Source organism: Chiloscyllium plagiosum, unplaced genomic scaffold (genome assembly GCF_037043375.1).
Source record: "Chiloscyllium plagiosum isolate Xiang-an unplaced genomic scaffold, Cpla_swu_hap1 HiC_scaffold_6, whole genome shotgun sequence".
NCBI classification, from domain to species: Eukaryota; Metazoa; Chordata; class Chondrichthyes; order Orectolobiformes; family Hemiscylliidae; genus Chiloscyllium; species Chiloscyllium plagiosum.
This window is the reverse complement of record NW_028270144.1, coordinates 5,324,070-5,344,733: the sequence shown is the minus strand read 5'-3', so window position 1 is coordinate 5,344,733 and position 20,664 is coordinate 5,324,070. Positions and strand designations below refer to the sequence as shown.

The following is a 20,664-nucleotide window of genomic DNA, read 5'->3' as shown; positions in this document are numbered from 1 at the left end:
AAGGTAGTGCCTTGTTTGCACATTTCAGATGACCTCTGCGACTGAGCTTTTTTTTTATCATCCCAGGCTGACACAAAACCCTTATTAAACCAGTCTGTGTTTAGTGCAGTTAAGGCACCGCTAAATGGATGTTCTTACTGCCAATTGTTGTTCCTTTTCTCTTGCTTTCATCCTGTCCTCTCAATCATTTTCTGTATCCCACCATCTCCATAGACTTCACAACAATTTGTTGTTATCCAAGGTCAGGCCCAGTGTCAAGCACAGCGGTCCATCGAGCATGCTGGAGATGTGTGTATATTGAGCGTGGAGTGCTGCTCATTATCTGGAGAAAGAATCAGCCAGATCTGGGGAGGGGAGGAACTGCCAACTGTTGTCACAGATTCAGAGTCATCCACAAAATTTAATCTAAAGTATTGTTGATGGCAAATCGAGTTAATCACCTGTATATCTAACTGCCAGAGTACTAAATTCCTACTCCATTCAGTATATTATGAAAGAAAACTCTATTCTTTCATAAAGAAACAATTTACAAGGAGAATATTCCATTCTTTTCTCTTCATAGCATTGGAATATTTATCAATTCTGCTAACTATCAATAAAGTTGTATTTTCTTTTATATACCCTGGCTTACTTAAGCTGAAAATGTTCCACTTTGCTAATAAGGCAAAGAACTTGCATTTATAAAGCACCTTGAATGCCCTGAAGATAAGCCAAACTGCTTTTCAGTCAGAGATACTTCTGAGCTATAAATACTATTGTAAGAAATGTAGCAAGGAGTTTATATACATCAGGATCCCACAATAGAAATATGATAAAGATAAGAGAATTGCTTTTAATGTTTGTTACAGAATAATTATAAACAAGATGCCTGAGAGAATTCCTCTACTTTTTCTTTGAATCTTTACAGACACCCGAGAGGACATTCAGAGTGTCATTTAATGTCTCACTTAAAATATGGCATCACCAACATACAATTCTACTTCAGTACTGCACAGGGGCGGTCACACAGATGTTGTGCACTTGAATTCATGACATTCTGACATAGCAGTGAAAATGAACAGCAACAGAAAACCTGGCTAATGAAATATTAACTGCACTAAGATTGCTGTGAACTCAATCAGTGAACTATATAATATTTCAGGTATTTGAAAGTAGCTGAACACAGTCAGGAAATCATTGAGTAGTTCTGTTCTCCTTAGGGAGAAAATTCAACCTGGGTGCCTGATTCTTGATTGATATCAATTGACCTCTCTTAGAAAGTGCAGATTTGGACATTCGGAAAAGGAATTGGGCTCAGACATGGTGTCCTCCCTTCTAGGATGCAGTGAATCTTGATTGATGAGTCCAGATTATTACTTGATAAAATACTGGAGATAGATCCTTATCCCAACATGAACCAATGCCTTCAAAATTGTATGTTTTCATCCAAGAGGAATATCGATCCTCTATTTGATTTTTGAAACAAAATTGAAAACTTTGAAAGAAGGTTTGAAGCACATATGCAATGAAATCCTAGCAGTTGCCTAATTTATATAAAGCACACAATCTGGCATTCTTTATGCATGTTAGTGAAAAGCATTCAATAGGTTTCAATTCAATAGAATTCCTGCAAGCAATTACCATTATTAAACAAATGCATTCTTGCCTTGCCAAACATTTTTGATCACACCTTGTTGTCCAGTATTTATCTCAGTTTGTTTCTTTTATGATTAAACTCCCCAGTGAAAGGCTGTGTTGCGAAGAATAGCAGAACTGAAGCATTCAGGATACAATCAGTGAACATCTGTGTATCCTTTAACAGGCATCAAGTGGAAGCCAGGCAGACTATTTGTGTTTCAAACAGTCAATGTTGAAATGAGTTAAATAGAATATTATAGAAAACTGCTGCTTTACATTTTAACTACTGTCAGGTATGATTCTAACATATCTTGTTTCATCACGCTTTTTATAAACTTTAGTGAGATGTCCTATCACATCCAAATGAACAGGAGCACAAAGAGTGATGGAAGTGTTATCACTATGTTAAATTTGGGCTGGGATTTCCTTAATATTATTCAGTGCTACCTGGATTATTTATTAACTGCCACTTGTTCAGTGGTGGGGAGACTGTTTGGAAACATAATTCTCTGTCCTCTGTCACTTACAGGTAGCAAGCACTCCATACACAGGAAGTGCATTTTGACTGCAAACAACAGGAAAACAAAATAACAGAAGAACTGACTGTGAGACCTAGGAGACAGTGAGGCCTGCAGATGCTGGAGATCAGAGTTGAGAGTGTGTTACTGGAAAAGCACAGCAGGTCAGGCAGCATCCGTGGAGCAGGAGAATCGACGTTTCGGGTCGGAGCCCTTCATCAGGAATTCAGTCATTTTCTGTATCCCACCATCTCCACAGACTTCACAACAATTTGTTGTTATCCAAGGTCAGGCCCAGTGTCAAGCACAGCAGTCCATTGAGCATACTGGAGATGTGTATGTGTGCATTGAGTGTGTATCCTGATGAAGGGCTCCGGCCCAAAACATCGATTTTCCTGCTTCTCGGATGCTGCCTGACCTGCTGTGCTTTTCCAGTGACTGTGAGACCTGTAGGTGAGGTCCTGATGCTACATTGGAGACCAGTCCAGCAGTGAACTGGTGAAGGAAGATCCTGTTCCCCTGGAGGGAACATCTTCACTACCAATGGGAAATGAGGTCTCTGCTCAAATAGCTACCACCCCAACCTGACTCATAGTACTCCCCTTCCCCACTCTCCTATGATCCCTGCACCAAATGTCACACCACCCATTCCCCCCCCCCCCCCATACTCATATATTCACCATCATTCTATCTATCACTTTGCCAGACCTCACATCTGATAAACTACAGATGTACTGTATATCTGTGACAGATTTATTCCTGAAACACTACATTAGACTAACATGGACACAATTTCATCTTTGCTGCTGCAGACAATTGCCTACAATCAAAGTAAACAGGGCATTACTGGATGAGACTGAGCCCACCTCAATCTTCCTTGTCCCTTGAATGAAATGTGTTGGCCAACACAAGCAGATGGTCAAGTTCTGATGAACGGTCATACCAGATGTGAAATGTTAACTCTATTTCTGTCTCCACAGATGCTGCCAGACCTATGACCTGCTGAGTTTCTCCAGCATTATCTGTGTTTGTATCAAATTTCTAGCATCTGCAGTATTTATTATTCATGAAAGACTGACGTCATGCTGGTCAGCTACACAGAGAGAGACACACTGCAAGGTTCCTTCACACATACCCGCTATAACTGCCTTCATTCAATCTCACTTGACACACTCTACGAGTATTTCAATTGTACATTAATCTTTCTTTTCTCTCCCTTGATATTAAAAGTTAACCTTTGTGTTTTACATTCATTTCAAATCCTAAAGATGTGAAAATAAACCAGAACTTCAAAAAGAGGATGAAAGCCTCCCTAAAAATACAGTATCACTCGTAAGCCTCAGCTCAGACTGCGATACTATACAGACTTTGGTGTCGAAATTCAAAGCTGAATTTTCATGTGGTAACTGATCTTGAATAAGTGCACAAAGTTAAAAATCACACAACACCAGGTTATAGTCCAACAGGTTTATTTGGTAGTACAAGCTTTCAAAACACTGCTCCTTCATCAGGTAGTTATTGGAGCAGGATCATAGGACACAGAATTTAGAATAAAAGATCATAGTATCATACAACTGATGCAACGCATTGAACAAACCTAGATTGTTGTTAACTCTTTAATCACTTAGAATGGGTTGCAGGTTTCAATTCATTCATATGTAAAGAAGTTCCAGGTTTTACATATTAATGAATTGAAACCTGCAACCCATTCTAAAAGATGAAAGACTTAACAGCAATCTAGGTTTATTCAGCATATTGCATTAATCGTATGACACTATGATCCTGCCCCACTAGCTACCTGATGAAGGAGCAGTGCTCTGAAAGCTAGTGCTTCCAAATAAACCTGTTGGACTATAATGTGATGTTGTGATTTTTAAGTTTGTCCACCCTAGTCCAACACTAGCACCTCCACATCTTGAAGAAGAGTATCTAATTTAGGACTGGAGACTAGTGTCAGTTTACTAGAGAATACTAGTCTGCTGCAAAAGCTTCAGAAGATGACTGTGATTGCACAGACTATAAGGGAGGCTGGTGGCTTTACACTGCAACATTAGGCTCTCCATGGAACCTGCGCCCGAGCTTTATGTCCTATACACAAAAAGCCAAACAAAACTAACCCAGCCAATTACTGACCTCATTATAGCCTTGGTTCAAACATGGACAAAAGAGCTGAATTCCATAGGGGAGGGGAGAGTGGTAGCCTTTGTCATCAAGACTGCAATTGACCAACTGTGGCATCAAGAAGTCCTGGTCTAACTGAAGAATGGGTATCGGGGGCAAATTTGCTGCTAGTTGGAGTCATGACTGACACAAAGGAAGATATTTATGGCTATTGGACATCCAGGATGTCCAACCCAGCCATCTTCAGCTGCTTCATCAATGACCTTCCCTACATTGTAAGGTCAGAAGTGGGGCTGTTTGCCAATTAATTCAGAATGTTCAGCACCATTTGCGACTTCTCAAATACTGAAACAGTCCATGTTTAAATGCAACAAGCTCCAGACATAATCCAGGCTTGGGCTGACAGTGACAAGTAACATTCATGCCACACAAATGCCAGGCTATGACCATCACCAATAAGATACAATCTAACCACCACCCCTTGACATTCAATGGTGTTACCATCACTGAATTCCCCACTACCAACAGTATAGGGATTGCCATTGATCAGAAACTGAACTGGAATCACCACGTAAACACAGTGACTACCAAGAGCAGGTCAGAGGCTGGGAATATTGTGGAGAAAGTGAGGTCTGCAGATGCTGGAGATCAGAGCTGGAAATGTGTTGCTGGAAAAGCGCAGCAGGTCAGGCAGCATCCAGGGAACAGGAGAATTGACGTTTCGGGCATAAGCCCTTCTTCAGGAATTCTCCTGTTCCCCGGATGCTGCCTGACCTGCTGCGCTTTTCCAGCAACACATTTCCAGCTGGGAATATTGTGGCAAGTAACTCACTCCTAACTCCCCAAAGCTTGTCCACCTACAAGGCATATGCCAGGAGTCTGATGGAATACTCTCCACTTGCCTGGTTGGGTGCAGCTCCAACAACACTCAAGATGCTTGATATCATTCAGGACACACTTGATTGGTGCCATATCCACAAGTATCCACTCCTTCTGCCACCAACGTTCAGTAGCAACAGTGTATATTATATAGAACAGGCATTGCAGAAATTCACCAACATCCTTAGACATGACCTTCCAAACCCACAACTATTTCCATCTTGAAGCATAAGGGCAGCAGATACACGGGAACACCAACACCTGCAAGTTCCCCTCCAAGCCACTCACCATCCGGACTTGGAAATATATTGTCATTCCTTCACTGTTGCAGGGTCAAATCCTTGGAATTCCCTTCCTAATAGTATTGTGGGACTACCTGCAGCAATTGGACTGCAGCGGTTCAAGAAGGCAGCTCACCCCCACCTTCTAATGCGCAACAAGGGCTGGACAATAAATCAGACAGTGACGCCCATGTCAAATGTGAATAAACAAAATCTGCTGTCGTCCCGAAGGAACACATTAAGAGTTACAATGACTGTGGCAGCTATCGACTGTACCATGTGAAACCCAGTGCAAGTTCTGATCTGTGGTGTCAGAAGTAAGTAGCACCCAACACTAGCCTCCTGTGAAATGAAAGCTTTTCAAATGTTACTCCCCAGGGAAGTGCTCACTGAAGATCCACAGCAGCTGTGGCTTCTGGCACAGTATCCTCTACCTCCGTCTTATTCAGCTGCTCTGCACAACATTCCTCTCATCCTCCAAACCCTAAGATGGCCTTTCCAGCCCATCCATGACTGTGGGAAATCTATTGTTGGTACGACCAAAAAAACAACACAGTGCAAGAAACATTTCTCCTCAACTGTCAAAATTGCATTAGACCCCCCAAAAAGTGCCCAGTATCTGAAAAGGACAAATCAGCAACTCACCTGTATGTTGTGGATGAATTTGACAAATGACGCTGTTAATTAGTGGAGAGTCTCAGAATAAACAGCACAGTCCCAGAAAAAATGGACGCCAATTTAAGACTGAGATGAGGAGGAATTTCTTTTCTGGAGGGTTGTGAGTCTTGGAACTCCTTGCCATAGAGAGCTGTGGGGGCAGAGTCCTTGTGGACATTTAAGGCTGAGATAGATTCTTGATCAGTCAGGGATTCAGGGGATAAGGAGAAAGGGCAGGAAAGTAGAAGTGAGGAATGGCAGATCGGTGATCAGTGATCCTATTGAATGGCAGAGAAGGCTCGAGGGATCTAAAACCCTTCAAACCCCAGACCTTTCAGAGACTGTGTTGTTTATGACCTATCTGAAAAAAATGCCATAACCGTGTTTAAGGAACAGCTTTATCACAAAGGAAATGGTACTGTGCAAACTGATGGAGTTGCAGTCAAACAAATCCCTCAGTCCTGATGGATTTCACGCAAGGGTCTTAAAATAGTGGCTCAGTGTCATAGATGGATAGGAATATGTTTTCCAAATTTCACTTGATTCTGGAAAGGGTCCATCAGACTGGAAAGAATCAAGTATTATTCCTCTAAGTAAAAAGAAACCAGGGAGCTCTAAGCCAGTTAGTTTAAGGTCTGTCATGCATCTTCTATCATGTGCTTTGATGCCACATTGAGTTTCACTTCAACGCTGACTCATTGAGGGGAAGGCAAAGTCACCAATTGCCTCCAGAACTGACTACAAAGTAACACTAGCTATCATACATTAAAATAAGTGATGCTATACATGGTAATCACAGATATACTGGGCTCTGTTCTTATCTTTACATTAGATAATTTATCTTCTTCATGTGATTATGGCTGTGTGCCTGTCTCAATCTCTCTAATCTAGTATAGTATCATTCATTCGTCTAGAATGTCTGACCCAGCCCATGCTGACTTACGCTCAACAATATACAGTACAGCTCTGTGATGTCATTGCAAGTTTGCTCCCGATGCCTTTACACAACACACCTTCACAAGCTTTTTTCTTATCTAATAAACATTGATTAATAGTTTTATAGATTTCCAAACTGAATTAACTACATTACTACTTTTTATAACACCTACTGTCATTTTTTCCTTGTCTCTTCTACGTCTCCCCAAGTCTTTGACTTGATGTATCTATTTCGATACATAGATTCGGAAAGTCTATGACCAGGTATCGAATCACTTGAGGTTAAAATGGTGATTTTTTTAAAAAAATTCCCTCCAGTGTGGAAACAGGCCCTTCAGCCCACCAAATCCACAACGACCCTCCAAAGAGTTACCCACCTAGACCCATTTCTCTCTGACTAATGCACCTAACACTATGGGTAATTTAGCATGGTAAAAACAATGACTACAGATGCTGGAAACCAGATTCTGGATTAGTGGTGCTGGAAAAGCACAGCAGTTCAGGCAGCATTCGAGGAGCAGTAAAATCGACATTTCGGGCAAAAGCCCTTCATCAGGAATACAGGCAGAGTGCCTGAAGGGTGGTAATTTAGCATGGCCAATTCACCTAACCTGCACATCTTTGGAGTGTGGGAGGAAACCAGAGCAAACCCATACAGACATGGGGAGAATGTGAAAACTCCACACAGACAGTCGCCCAAGGTTGGAACCAAACCCAGGTCCCTGGTACTGTGAGGCAGCAGTGCTAACCACTGAACCACCGTGCCACCCCTGATCTTGCTCCTTTCTGTTAAATTAGAGTTTCAATGGGTCTGGCTGAACAAACTTGCATGGGCATAACTGCATTAAAAATGACACAACACCAGGTTATAATCCAACAGGCTTATTTAGAAATACAAGCTTTTGGAGCTCTGCTCCTTCATCAGGTGGTTGTCTGCACTCCTGCAGAAGTGTATAAAGATTACAAGGTGGTTATACAGTGCCTGCTCCATTATTAGTGTCAGATTCCATTGGTTTGATCCCCTAGGAAGAAGTGAAGTAGTCCATCCCTGCGTGTTGCTCTTCATAGAAAGGAGCTTGGTTCCTTGTTGTGTTTGCCTGTTATTTAAGGTTGTTTTCCAAGATATGAATGAACATGTTGGCTTAGGAATAACATAATTTGTTGTTTCTTGTGCTTTTTAGACTGTAGCAGATCTTTGAGACCTTGTGGGTGGCACGGTGGCACAGTGGTTAGCACTGCTGCCTCCTAGCACCAGAAACCCGGGTTCAATTCCTACCTCAGGCGACTGTCTGTAGGGAGTTTGCACATTCTCCCCGTGTCTGTGTGGGTTTCCTCCCACAGTCCAAAAATGTTCAGGTTAGGTGAATTGGCCATGCTAAATTGCCCATAGTGTTAGGTGAAGGGGTAAATGTAGGGGAGTGGGTCGGTGTGGACTCGTTGGGCCGAAGGGCCTGTCTCTACACTGTAAGTAATCTAATCTAAAACCTCTTTTAAACTGATTTTGTGGTAATGAGATTTTGGAGCAACAACTCTAACAGGAGACTGGAGCATTAAATTGCTTCGGATTCTGTGTTGACGTTATCATATCCAGTATCTTGTTTGGATGAGAGGACTGTCTCCTCTGCTCAGGTGGCTTATTACATTTTAAGTCAACACTCTGTGGAATATACCATGTTAACTGAAACCTTTGCTGTAGAATGCTTCTTGCAAAGTATTGTAGAATCTGTATCCACTGCTATAGGGACTGCTTGTTCTAGACTTAGATCCTCATGTGTTTGAAATAAAATCAGTCACTGATTTATCTAAGAAGCTAATGGCAATTCTGTGAGCTCTTGATAGAAATCGCTATAGCAGTGTGGTTAAGGTTGTCTCATTAATAACAAATATATATGATCCACAGATCTCCAAGAGAATTTGTGTACGCTATTGAAGCACGATCTTGCCAGCATTTGTTTTTGAAATGAAAAATTGATCAAATGTTGGTTGGAGGTTGTCCAATACAGTCTGCTTCTCATTTATCTGTTGTGCATGTAACACATGATCTTACCCCATTCCCATGCAGCAAGGAAGTGTGCTGACATGTTTTTTACTTCTGTCAGTTCACTGATCTAACAAATGGATCTGAAAGTCTAATGTTGTGGAAAGATTAGTACTGATAAATTTTGTTGTGCTGTTTGATAGCCATTTGGATTTGCTGATGATTTTCTTGATTTGGATGAATATTATTAGGCATTCATGTTCTTGTACTCCATTAATCTTATTATCTTATGATAGAACACAATGCTCCAGCTGAAGCCTAACCAGTGATTTGTAAAAGTCTTATTTCTGTGTTTTTGTGTATATGAATAAAGTTGAGTCCTTTCTGAACTTATCTTTCTACCTTCAAAGATTGGTTTCTGTGAACCCCCAGGGTTTTTGCATATTCTTTCAGATTGAATCATTTGTTATCCTGTTATTCATAACATTTGTTCTGCTTCAGTACTGTGTTAACATTTGGGATTTCAAAGATATGCACGTTTCTGTTTACTTTGTCCTCTATAATTCACTGTAATTTGCTTCGATGACAGATCAGACAGATGAGAAACGCACAGCAAAATGATTCAACTTCTAGATGTTGAAAGTGAAGAAGATCTCATTAAGTGTAAATAATGGATAAGCATTGTGTACTTAAATTGAACAATAAACTTCTGATGTTGTGCAAGACTTAATAACTCATTAAAAATCACTTGATTTGAAAGGATTTTCTCTGACTAGGATCAAGCGACAGAAATTGTGTGCTGGATTTTCACTTGTCTAAACAGCTGGAAGCAGAGAGTTGGATGTGTCATTAGTTTGTAGAGTCAACTCGTACCAGCTAATGGTTGGGGTAGACAGCTGATATAAATCATCCTTTCTATTTACTTAAAAGCAAACTTTGACCAGATTAAGTTAAAAATCACACAACACCAGGTTAGAGTCCAACAGGTTTATTTGGAAGCACTAGCTTTCAGAGCGCTGCTCCTTCATCAGGTCATTATGACAACCACCTGATGTAGAAGCAGCACTTCAAAAGTTAGTGCTTCTAAATAAACCTGTTGGACTGTGAGCTGGTGTTGTGTGATTTTTAACTTTGTACACCCCAGACCAACATTGGCACCTCCAAGTATGACCAGATTAAACAGCCTCTATTGAGTCACTATAAGAAAGATAAAATCAAATGGTTTTTCAGAGGTCTGTGACCATTGGTGTGCCATAAGAATTGGTGCTAGGTCTACTGCTTTTTGTCATTTATATAAATTATTTGGATGTAAATATAGGAAGTATAGCTAGTAAGTTTGCAGATGACACCAAAATAAGTGGTGTATTGGACAGTGAAGAAGATTATCTCAGAGTACAAAAGGGACCTCGAATAGATGCGCCAATGGGCCGAGGAGTGGCAGATTAATTCAGATAAATGTAAGGTTTGCACTTTGATAAGGCAAACCAAGGTAGGATTTATAGAGTAAATAGTAGAGCCCTGGGGAGTTTTGCCAAATAAAAAGACCTAGGAGTGAAGGTAGAGTTCCTTGAAAGTGGATAGATGGGTAGACAGGTGGTGGCACACTTGCCTTCATTGGTCAGACCATTTTGTGCAGGAGTTGGAACACCATGTTGATGTTGTACAGGATGTTGGTGAGGCCAATACTGTGTACAGTTATGGTTGTCCTTCTGTAGGAATGATGTTGTTAAACTTGAGATGGTGCAGAAAACATTTACACGAACGTTGCCAGGACTGGAGGGTTTGAGTTGTAGGGAGAGGCTAGAAAGGCTGGGGCTTTTTTCCCTGAAGCATCTGAGGCTGAGGGCTGACCTTATCGAGGTTTATAAAATCATGAGGGGCATGGATAGGGTAAATAGGAAAGGTCTTTCTCTAAGGTGGGGGAATCCAAAGCTAGAGGACATAGATTTAAAGTGAGAGGGGCAAGATTTAAAAAGGACCCAAGAGGTAACGGTTTCACTGAGAGGATGGTGCATATATGGAAAACGCTGCTGGTGGAGGCAGATGCAATTACAACATTTAAAAGATATCTGGATGGTTAATGACTAGGAAGAATTCAGAGGGATATGAGCCAAATGCTTGCAAGTGGGACTAGGTCAGATTGGGATGGCTGGTTGGCATGGACGTGTTGAATAAAAGGGCCTGTTTCCAGGCTGCATGACTCTATAACTGGAACAGAATCTTATCAAAACATTATTATCAAGGATAATGATGCACTCCAGCCTGTAAAGGTCTCCTCCTTTCTAGATTCTTTTCTTAATCTACCTGTTTGGACACAGATCTAAGACAAGCTGGAGTTTAATCTGGGTGCCCTGGCTCAGAGGTGAGTACACTACCACTGCACCACACCAGCCCTCCCTTTCCCTTTTCTATTTTGCACCCATTGATGAAAGGTTTAACTTATATCCATATCAACCATTACATACCTGTGGAGCAGATGGGACTTGTATCTGGTCCTCCTGGTCCAGAGGGAGAGACACTTTCCTTGTGCCACAAAAACACTCCTCTTTTCGATCCTGAGTGTACTGGCCTCTTCGGTTAGCAGTGGTAGAGAATGAACAACTAGTGACTCTATGTAGAAAAGGCACCTGTTTAAACAACAAGATGTAGTTTATTGCTTAATCCATCATGTACCACATTGGCTAATTAGAGGTAATTAGGAAGACTATCAGGGTCTAGGGGTGGCATCGCTGACCCCTCAGGATCTCGAGTGAAACTCCTGAATTCCCCACACAAGACTGTTTAACATGATCACATATTGGCTGGAACTGAGTGCAGTTTCCAATATTATCCATTTCAGAGAATAATATTGGAGACAATATACAACAGGGCAAGGCACAAGGAGACTGACAGGAAGGATTCTCCAATGTGTTTCAGAGTTTAACTACACTGTGGGTGTGTCAGACACAACGAACTGTTTCTCCATCCCAAAGTCAGTCTAACCCGTACACTCGGCTTTTAGTTGAACAGTGAACAACTGCCTGTTGAACATTGGAGGACTTTAAAATATCATATCCTTAGAGTTAGTTACAGTCATGGAGGTATATAGCATGGAAACAGACCCTTTGGCCCAACTCAGTTCCAGCCTATCCAGCTCTCCTTATAACTCAAGCCTTCCAGTCCTAGTAACATCCTCATAAATCGTTTTACATACTTACCGGTTTAATAACATCCTTCCTTTAGCAAGGCGACCAGAATTGTACACAATACTCCAAATGTGGTCTTTCCAATGTTTTGTACAGCCAATAACATAACACCCCAACTCCTATACTCAATGCTCTAACTGATGAAAGCAAGCATCCCAAACTTCTTCACCATGCTGTCTACCTGTGATCCCACTTTTAAGGAGCTATGTACTTGCACCCCAAGGTCTCTCTGTTCAACAACACTCCCCTGGCCCTACCATTAACTGTGTAAGTCCTGCCCTGGTTTGTCTTACCAAAATGCAACCCCTCACATTTATCTGAATTAAACTCCATGTTCCATGCCTTGGCCCAATGGTCCAATTGATCAAGATCTGTTATACTCTCAGATAACCTTGTTCATTGTCCACTATTGCTGATCTTTCAATTCACCACCCACTAATTAGAACCCAGTGTACGTGGGTTAGAAGTGAATTTGGAGTGGAATGCAAGTTTTTAAGACTTTGGCATGCCAGTATTACAGTTTTAAATTCTGCTTCTCCCACACATTTTTGTCACCCTGCTGTAATTTGTACCTTTTGTACATTGTAATGAGGCATGTAATATACAAGAGACAGTATGGGTTCTAACTTATGAAGCAACTAACCATGAGGAAGAATTCTTTATAATTTTTTTTCATATTCTTGATTATGTGATTATCAATAAAACATGAAAGAAGCTTCTATAATTGACAAGGCAGCTGTGGTTATAAATTCTATGCCTCCCAAACCATCTGCACATTGCATTCAGAGTTCAAGACAAGAAAGAGTTGTAGTTAGATATGAGGAGGCTGTTTGTTTTGGCTAGAAGGGTCCAGAAGTAGAAGTTACACGCCCAGTCATTCAGTCCTGAGCTGAGGAGAGCTTTTTTTTCACAGTTTTGTAAGTCTTTGGAGTAAAATATTGGAGAAACGCAGCAGGTCTGGCGGTATCTGTGGAGGCAAAAACAGAGTAAATGTTTCAGGTCAATGACTTTTTATCAGAACGGGAAGATGATTTGTCAGAATTCTGATGCAAGGTGATTCCCAGCAACCTCCAATTTGCACGCAAGTACCCACAAACTGCAAACACTCCATGAAAACAATGAAAGTTTCATAGCATTGTTGTAATGCTCCTAACCAGAAGGTCACAACTTCTCCAGAGGAATATTAGGGCACGTCTGAACATGTGACTAAAGATATTTATCACCTGTGGGCTTGTGACCTTAACAGTTGGCCCTGCTTCTCTCTCCACAGATGCTCCCAGGTCAACTGAGGATTTCAACAATTCTGTTTCTTTTTTACAATATGTAACCATGTTTGTTTTTCTTTTTGCATTTCTTTTTGACGGATACCTATTGGCCTGGCTGTCAGACAAAACTCCAGTGTTCCTCTTTGCCCTGGGATCTTTTACATCCCTGAGAGAAGTAGCTGGCAGCCAAACGTGAGCACCCATTAAAGTTCAGTACTCCCAGAGAGTACTCAAGAGTCTGCTGTCTTACCTAAACTATAACTTACTCATTTGGAGGTGAGTGGAGCCAGTGAGCCACAGGAACAATCACCATGGTCCTACCAAACAATTGGACTTCTCTCTCATTACAGAGAGATTTTGGAAGGTCAAATTTGAATACAGAATTTAAAGACAGGATTCTTGGTAGTGTGGAGGAACAGAAGGATCTTGGGGTCCATGTCCATAGCTCCCTCAAAGTAGCCATCCAAGTTGATACAGTTGTTAAGGGGTATGGTGTGTTGGCTTTCATTAGCAGGGGGATTGAGTTCAAAAGCCGTGAGGTTATGCTGCAGCTCTATAGAGTCCAGGTTACACCACGCTCGGAATACTGCGTTCCGTGTTCTCAAATTATAGGAAAGATGTGGAAGCTTCAGAGAGGGTGCAGAGGATATTTACCAGGATGCTGCCCAGACCAGAGGGCATGTCTTATGAAGTAAGGTTAAGGGAGCGAGGGCTTTTCTCATTGGAGTGAAGAAGGATGAGAGGTGACTTGATAGAGGTGTACAAGATGATGAGAGGCATAGCTGGAGTGGATAGCAAAAATCATAGACTCATAGAGATGTACAGGATGGAAACAGACCCTTCAGTCCAGCTCGTCCTTTCCGACCAGATATCCCAACCCAATCTAGTCCCACTCACCAGCACCCAGCCCATATCCCTCCAAACCCTTCCTATTCATATACCCATCCAGATGCCTTTTAAATGTTGCAATTGTACCAGCCTCCACCACTTCCTCTGGCAGCTCATTCCATACACGTACCACCCTCTGTGTGAAAACGTTGCCCCTTAGGTCTCTTTTATATCTTTTCCCTCTCACCCTAAACCTATGCCCTCTAGCTCTGGACTCCCCAACCCCAAGAACAGACTTTGTCTATTTATCCTCTCCATGCCCCTCATGATTCTATAAACCTCTATAAACCCCTCAGCCTCTGGCGCTCCAGGGAAAACAGCCACAGCCTGTTTAACCTCTCCCTACAGCTCAAATCCACCAACCCTAGCAAGATCCCTGTAAATCTTTTCTGAATCTTTTCAATTTCAAAACTTCCTTCCAATAGGAAGGAGACCAGAATTGCATGCAATATTCCAAAAGTGGCCTAACTAATGTCCTGTACAACCACAACATGACCTCCTGACTCCTGTACTCAATACTCTGACCAATAAAGGAAAGTATACCAAACACCTTCTTCACTATCCAATCTACCCACAACTCTACTTTCAAGGAGCTATGAACTTGCACTCCAGGGCTCTGTTCAGCAACACTCCCTAGGACTTTACCATTAAGTGTATAAGTCCTGCTAAGATTTGCTTTCCCAAAATGCAACACCTCACATTTATCTAAATTAAACTCCATCTGCCACTTCTCAGCCCATTGGCCCATCTGACCACGATCCTATTGTAATCTGAGGTAACCCTCTTCTCTATCTACAACACACGGTGGCACAGTGGTTAGCACTGTTGCCTCACAGCGCCAGAGACCCGGGTTCAATTCCCACCTCAAGCGACTGACTGTGTGGAGTTTGCACGTTCTCCCCGTGTCTGCGTGGGTTTCCTCCGGGTGCTCCGGTTTCCTCCCACAGTCCAAAGATGTGCAGATTAGGTGAATTGGCCATGCTAAATTGCCCGTAGTGTTAGGTAAGGGGTAAATGGAGGGGTTTGGGTGGGTTGCACTTCGGGGGGTCGGTGTGGACTTGTTGGGCCGAAGGGCCTGTTTCCACATTGTAATGTAGTCTAGTCTGTAGTCTATACCTCCAATTTTGGTGTCACCTGCAAACTTACTAACTGTACCTCTTACGTTCACATCCAAATCATTTATATAAATGATGCAAAGTAGAGGATCCAGCACCGATCCTTGTGGCACTCCACTGGTCACAGGCCTCTAGCCTGAAAAACAACCCTCCAATACCATCCTCTATCTTCTACCTTTGAGTCAGTTCTGGATTCAAATGGCTAGTTCTCCCTGGCTTCCATGAGATCTAATCTTGCTAACTAGTCTCCCATGGGGAACCTTGTTGAACGCCTTACTGAAGTCCATATAGATCACATCTACTGCTCTGCCCTCATCAATCCTCTTTGTTACTTCTTCAAAAAACTCAATCAAGTTTGTGAGACATGATTTCCCATGCACAAAGCCATGTTGACTAACCCGAATTAGTCCTTGCCTTTCCAAATACATGTACATCCTATCCCTCCAGATTCCCTTCAGAGACTTTTTTCCCAGGGCAGAAACAGCTATCAACAAGGAGGCATAATTTTAAGGTGATTGAACGAAGGTTTAGGGGAGATGCCAGAGGTAGGTTCTTTATGCAGAGAATGGTGGGTACGTGAATGCACTGCCAGCAATGGTAGTAGAGTCAAATACATTAGAGAATTTAAGTGACTCTTGGATAGGCACATGGAAGATAATAAAATGAAATGTATGTAAGTTAGTCTGATCTTAGAGTCAGAAAAATAGTCAACACAACATTGAGGGCTGAAGAGCCTATACTGCCCTATGATGAGAGGCCACCATACCTCTGACAAAGGTGGTGATTGAGAAGGAGGTATCATTCATGGTAACCTCAGTCATGGCAGGAGTTGAACCTATACTGTTGACATTATTCTATATTGTAAATCACTGTGTGACCAACTGAGCTAACCAGTCAACTGTGGTCTTCAGCTTTGTTTCTGCAGATGTATTCACCTAAAGTTGGCACAAATAAACAGAAAAACGTAACATTTAGAGACTGAGTACATCACTAGATTTTAGGTCTCTGTTTGTGTTTGTTATTTGGTTCTGTTTACAAACAAAAAAAAACAAACAGTGACTTCAAAATAGCATATAACTTGAAGAGTATGGCTTGGCCTTTACTATTCTAGATAAGGCATCTGCTCATCCCAACACCACAGGAAATTACAGAGAGTTCAGAACGCAACCCAGTCCATCATTAAAACCAACCCATTCCATCCACTGACTCCATCGACATTTCCTGCTGTCTCCGGAAAGCAGTCATCAAAGACCCCTCCCACCCTGGTTATACTCTCTAACACCCTCTTCCATCAGACACAAGATACATGTTTGAAAATATGTAGTAACAGATTCAAGAACAGCTTCTCTGTAGCTGTAACACTATATTCTGCATTCTGTTCTATTACCCTGATGTACTTACATAAGGTACGATTTGCCTGGTTAGCATGCAAAACAATACTTTGCACTGTATCTCGGTCCATGCGATAATAATAAATCAAATCAAATTAAATGAACATGCTCCCTCTGACAAGATCGAGCAAAGAAATCCTTTCACTTTTGCTCAGTGTCAATCTTTGTGATAGTTTGCAAGTTGCTACAAGGTAATTATTCATTGCAAAATTATTCTTTGTCACCTGGAATTGTTTTATATATAAAATAGATTACCATAACCTTGTCTGACTAATTGGCAATGGTTAGAAGAACATTGTTCTACTTTCAAGAGAATAATGACGTTTGAGAGAAGGCAGCATGGAATTCGTTTTGTTTACCTCAGTAAAAAGCTAATAGTCACAATAGACTGCATGGTTTCCTTTCCAACCCACCACGGGTTTAGGAATTGGCCCATGGGAGTTTAGTACTAAATTGCCATAAGACAATGATCGTTGGTCTCCATAACCTTGATTAACTTTATTTCTCAGATTGAGAGCATAGAATCTGCTCATTCATTCAAGTTGGCACCTTTTTTTTTCTTCGCATGAATGATCCATTTTCTTTTGACTCCACGTTCTGGAGGAAAAATTGCTACAAGTTAAATTTACTTCATACTGGAAATGCCATCATTCAGATCAAATTGTTAATCTGCTCTGAAATGCCAAGCAAAAAACAGAAGTTACTAGAAAGGCTCAGCAGGTCTGGCAGCATCTGTGGTGAAAAATCAGAGTTAACGTTTCGGATTTAGTGACCCTTCCTCAGAACTGGACCCGAAACGAGATAATGCCAGACCTGCTGAGCTTTTCCAGCAATTTCTGTTCTAGTTTCTGACTTCCAGCACCTGCCAGCCTTTCAGTTTTTATTGAGAGTAAATGATGCTTATTCTAACTACATGTCTGGGAAAAAAAAATACTCTCAACCAGTATCAATAAAGCAAATTACTTGATCATTGCTGTTTTTGGGATCTTGATATGTGCTGTGTTTTCTGTGTTCCCAAAATGATTTCTGTGAATCTAGTGAAACAATGAGTACTATAACCATATTCCAGGAATTTCCTCAGACTGGCCTGTAGGTTAAGAATTTATATATAGCTGGACTGGCAGGTAGTTCTGAGGAGGTGGGGAGGCTGCAGAAAGATTTAGAGTCAAGATTAGAGTGGTGCTGGAAAAGTACAGCAGGTCAGGCAGCATCCAAGGAGCAGGAAAATTGATGTTTCGGACAAAAGCCCTTCATCAGCCATTCCTGATGAAGGGCTTTTGCCCGAAATATCAATTTTCCTGCTCCTTGAATGCTGCCTGATCTGCTGTACTTTTCCAGCACCACTCTAATCTTGACTCTGATACTCCAGCATCTGCAGTCCTCACTTGCACCTTGCAGAAAGATTTAGGCAGTTTAGGAGAGTGGTCCAAGAAATGGCTGATGAAAGTCAACATGAGCAAATGTGAGGTCTTGCACTTTGGAAAAAAGAATACAGGCATGGACTATTTTCTAAACAGAATTTTCTAAAGGTTAACTTGCAGATTGAGTCAGTGGTTAAGAAAGCAAATATTATCATTTATTTCAATAGGGCTGGAATGTAAAAGCAGCAATGTGCTACTGAGACTTTATAAAGCTCAGGTTCGGCCCCATTTAGAATACTGTGTCCAGTTTGGGCCGCACACCTCAGGAAGGACATACTCACATTGGAACATATTCAGCGGAGATTCACACGGATGATCCCTGGAATGGTAGGCCTAACATACGACGAACAGCCAAGGATCCTGGGATTGTATTTATTAGAGTTTAGAAGGTTGAGGGGAGATCTAATAGAAACTTTAAAGATAATGCATGGCTTAGAAAGGGTGGATGCTGGGAAATTGTTTCCGTCAGCTGGGGATACTAGGACCCGTGGGCACAGCCTTAGAATTAGAGGGGGTCAATTTAGAACAGAAATGAGGAGACACTTCTTCAGCCAGAGAGTGGTGGGCCTGAGGAATTCATTGCCACAGAGCGCAGTGGAAGCCGGGACGTTAAGTGTCTTCAAGGCAGAGATTCAAGGAATTAAGGGATACGGGGTGAGTGCGGGTAAGTAGAGTTGAGATGCCCATCAGCCATGATTGAATGCAGAGTGGACTCAATGGGTCAATTGGCCTTACTTCCACTCCTATGTCTTATGGTCTTATGGTCTTATATGTACTCAGCCGCCCCTTTTGACTTTTAAGTGTTTCAATTTAAAAATAATCAGCAACATGTTTAAGTATTCACATATTACACAACTACTCTTGACAGATGCTTCAATAAAAAGTAGTAAAGTTATTAGTCAGAACACAGAGCCAATGTCAAAAAAAGTAAACATAAAAGTTATTTGTGAAGGTGAAAATAAAAGCAGTCACTAATATTATTGCAGATTTGTCTCTTTATCAAGTGAAGGGGTTGAAGTCAGATACAGTGGCTCTGATGGTTTATAGAGTCTGGTCCTAGGTGGCCATAATGAGCTAAAGTCAGCCAGCGTTTCCTATCTGTCACCTGCAACTCCGACAAAAAGTGCACTTAGGCTGCAACAATGGGTGGAACTGCAGATACATGTTTTACCAAGGAAGTGAGAGGACCAGTGAAGCAGTAGGCCAGAGAGAAGCCTCCCAGGATCTCTGTGCTGATCTTGGGCCACATTCCACAATCTGTTCCTGACAGATTACCCCAATCGGTGAAGTTCCCGGCTGAGGAAGGACGAATTGACTCCCCTTCTTTATTCATCTGCCCCTCAGTTAGTTGTAACAAGTTTCATTTGAAAAAGATCCCTTTCCTTGAGGATCTCTTTCAGCAAGATCGAAATAAAATTATGTTTTAACTGCAGCCATGGTTAACCAGGCTTTCTTGAATTAATAAAGAAAAAATGAATCTATTAATCACTAAATGCGAGAAGAATTATTAACGCAACAGATATTCACTCAGATTAGAAACAAGAGACAAGTCCAAAATTATGTAAGTCAAAAAAAAACAGTCACATGAATCAGTCTCTGATTGTTCATGATGAGTGCATAGTTGCAGACAATAACGTGAAGCTTACCGGCTGTGTCGATCTTGGCAATTGAGCAGGTGATTTTCTAGATTCTTGGTTTTGTAGACTAATTAAAATTTCTTTTAACCTGATCATTGCTGATTAAACTGCTTTGTAGTACAGAAGTTGGAGAGGGTATTTACCTGCAGCATAGTGGTAAACAGGGGATAGTTCTTCAACTGTGATCTTTACAGCATACTCACAGTCTTCTCCAGTCTGGTACACATGAAAGTGTTCAGTCCCACTGGTCCACTAAAGTCCAGTTGAAACACAAATATGACTACAATTTGGAACACAATCTACAAGGAGCGATGTTCTGATCAACAAGGAGTCACCAGCCCCTCAATATCTTTGTTGACACAAGACATCACATTCCAATGTGTTTGAAGTTTCTTGGACATGTTTAGGTGTTATATCCCACAGAGAATTTACACCTGCCATCATTGTCACTGTGCCAACTTATTCTTTTAAAAATAAAAATGGCACATTTTGGAATTAAAAATGGAAAAAAAGTCTCTATGTATTTTGGATTTCTGAACTATTTTAATAACAGCAATACATTTTGGGAAGTGGAAAAGTGGAAAGGAGGAGAGATGTTGTTCTTCAATCGGGAATACAACTGCCCTGTAAGATACATTGTAAGAGGGGACATCAATGTCAAAACGTGGATCTGGCCTTGGGGATTTAACTGCAGCCTTACAAAATGCTTGATGTCATACAAGTGGTCACAGGACATCTAACAAAACATCATCACCCCACCTATTGTGTTAACACC

At 41.4% G+C, this 20,664-nt stretch overlaps 1 long non-coding RNA gene across 1 annotated transcript in view; it reads right to left on the bottom strand.

Annotated features, from left to right (window-relative positions):
* Positions 1–507: 507 nt before the first annotated feature.
* The window catches only part of LOC122550436 (uncharacterized), a 109,378-nt gene continuing 89,221 nt past the window's right edge, over positions 508–20,664 (bottom strand). Inside the window, exons 2-3 of the long non-coding RNA XR_006311852.2 lie at positions 11,453–11,614; positions 508–1,445 (exon numbers count right to left, since the gene is read on the bottom strand). This is a non-coding gene — a long non-coding RNA (uncharacterized LOC122550436). The remainder of the gene's footprint in view (positions 1,446–11,452; positions 11,615–20,664) is intronic.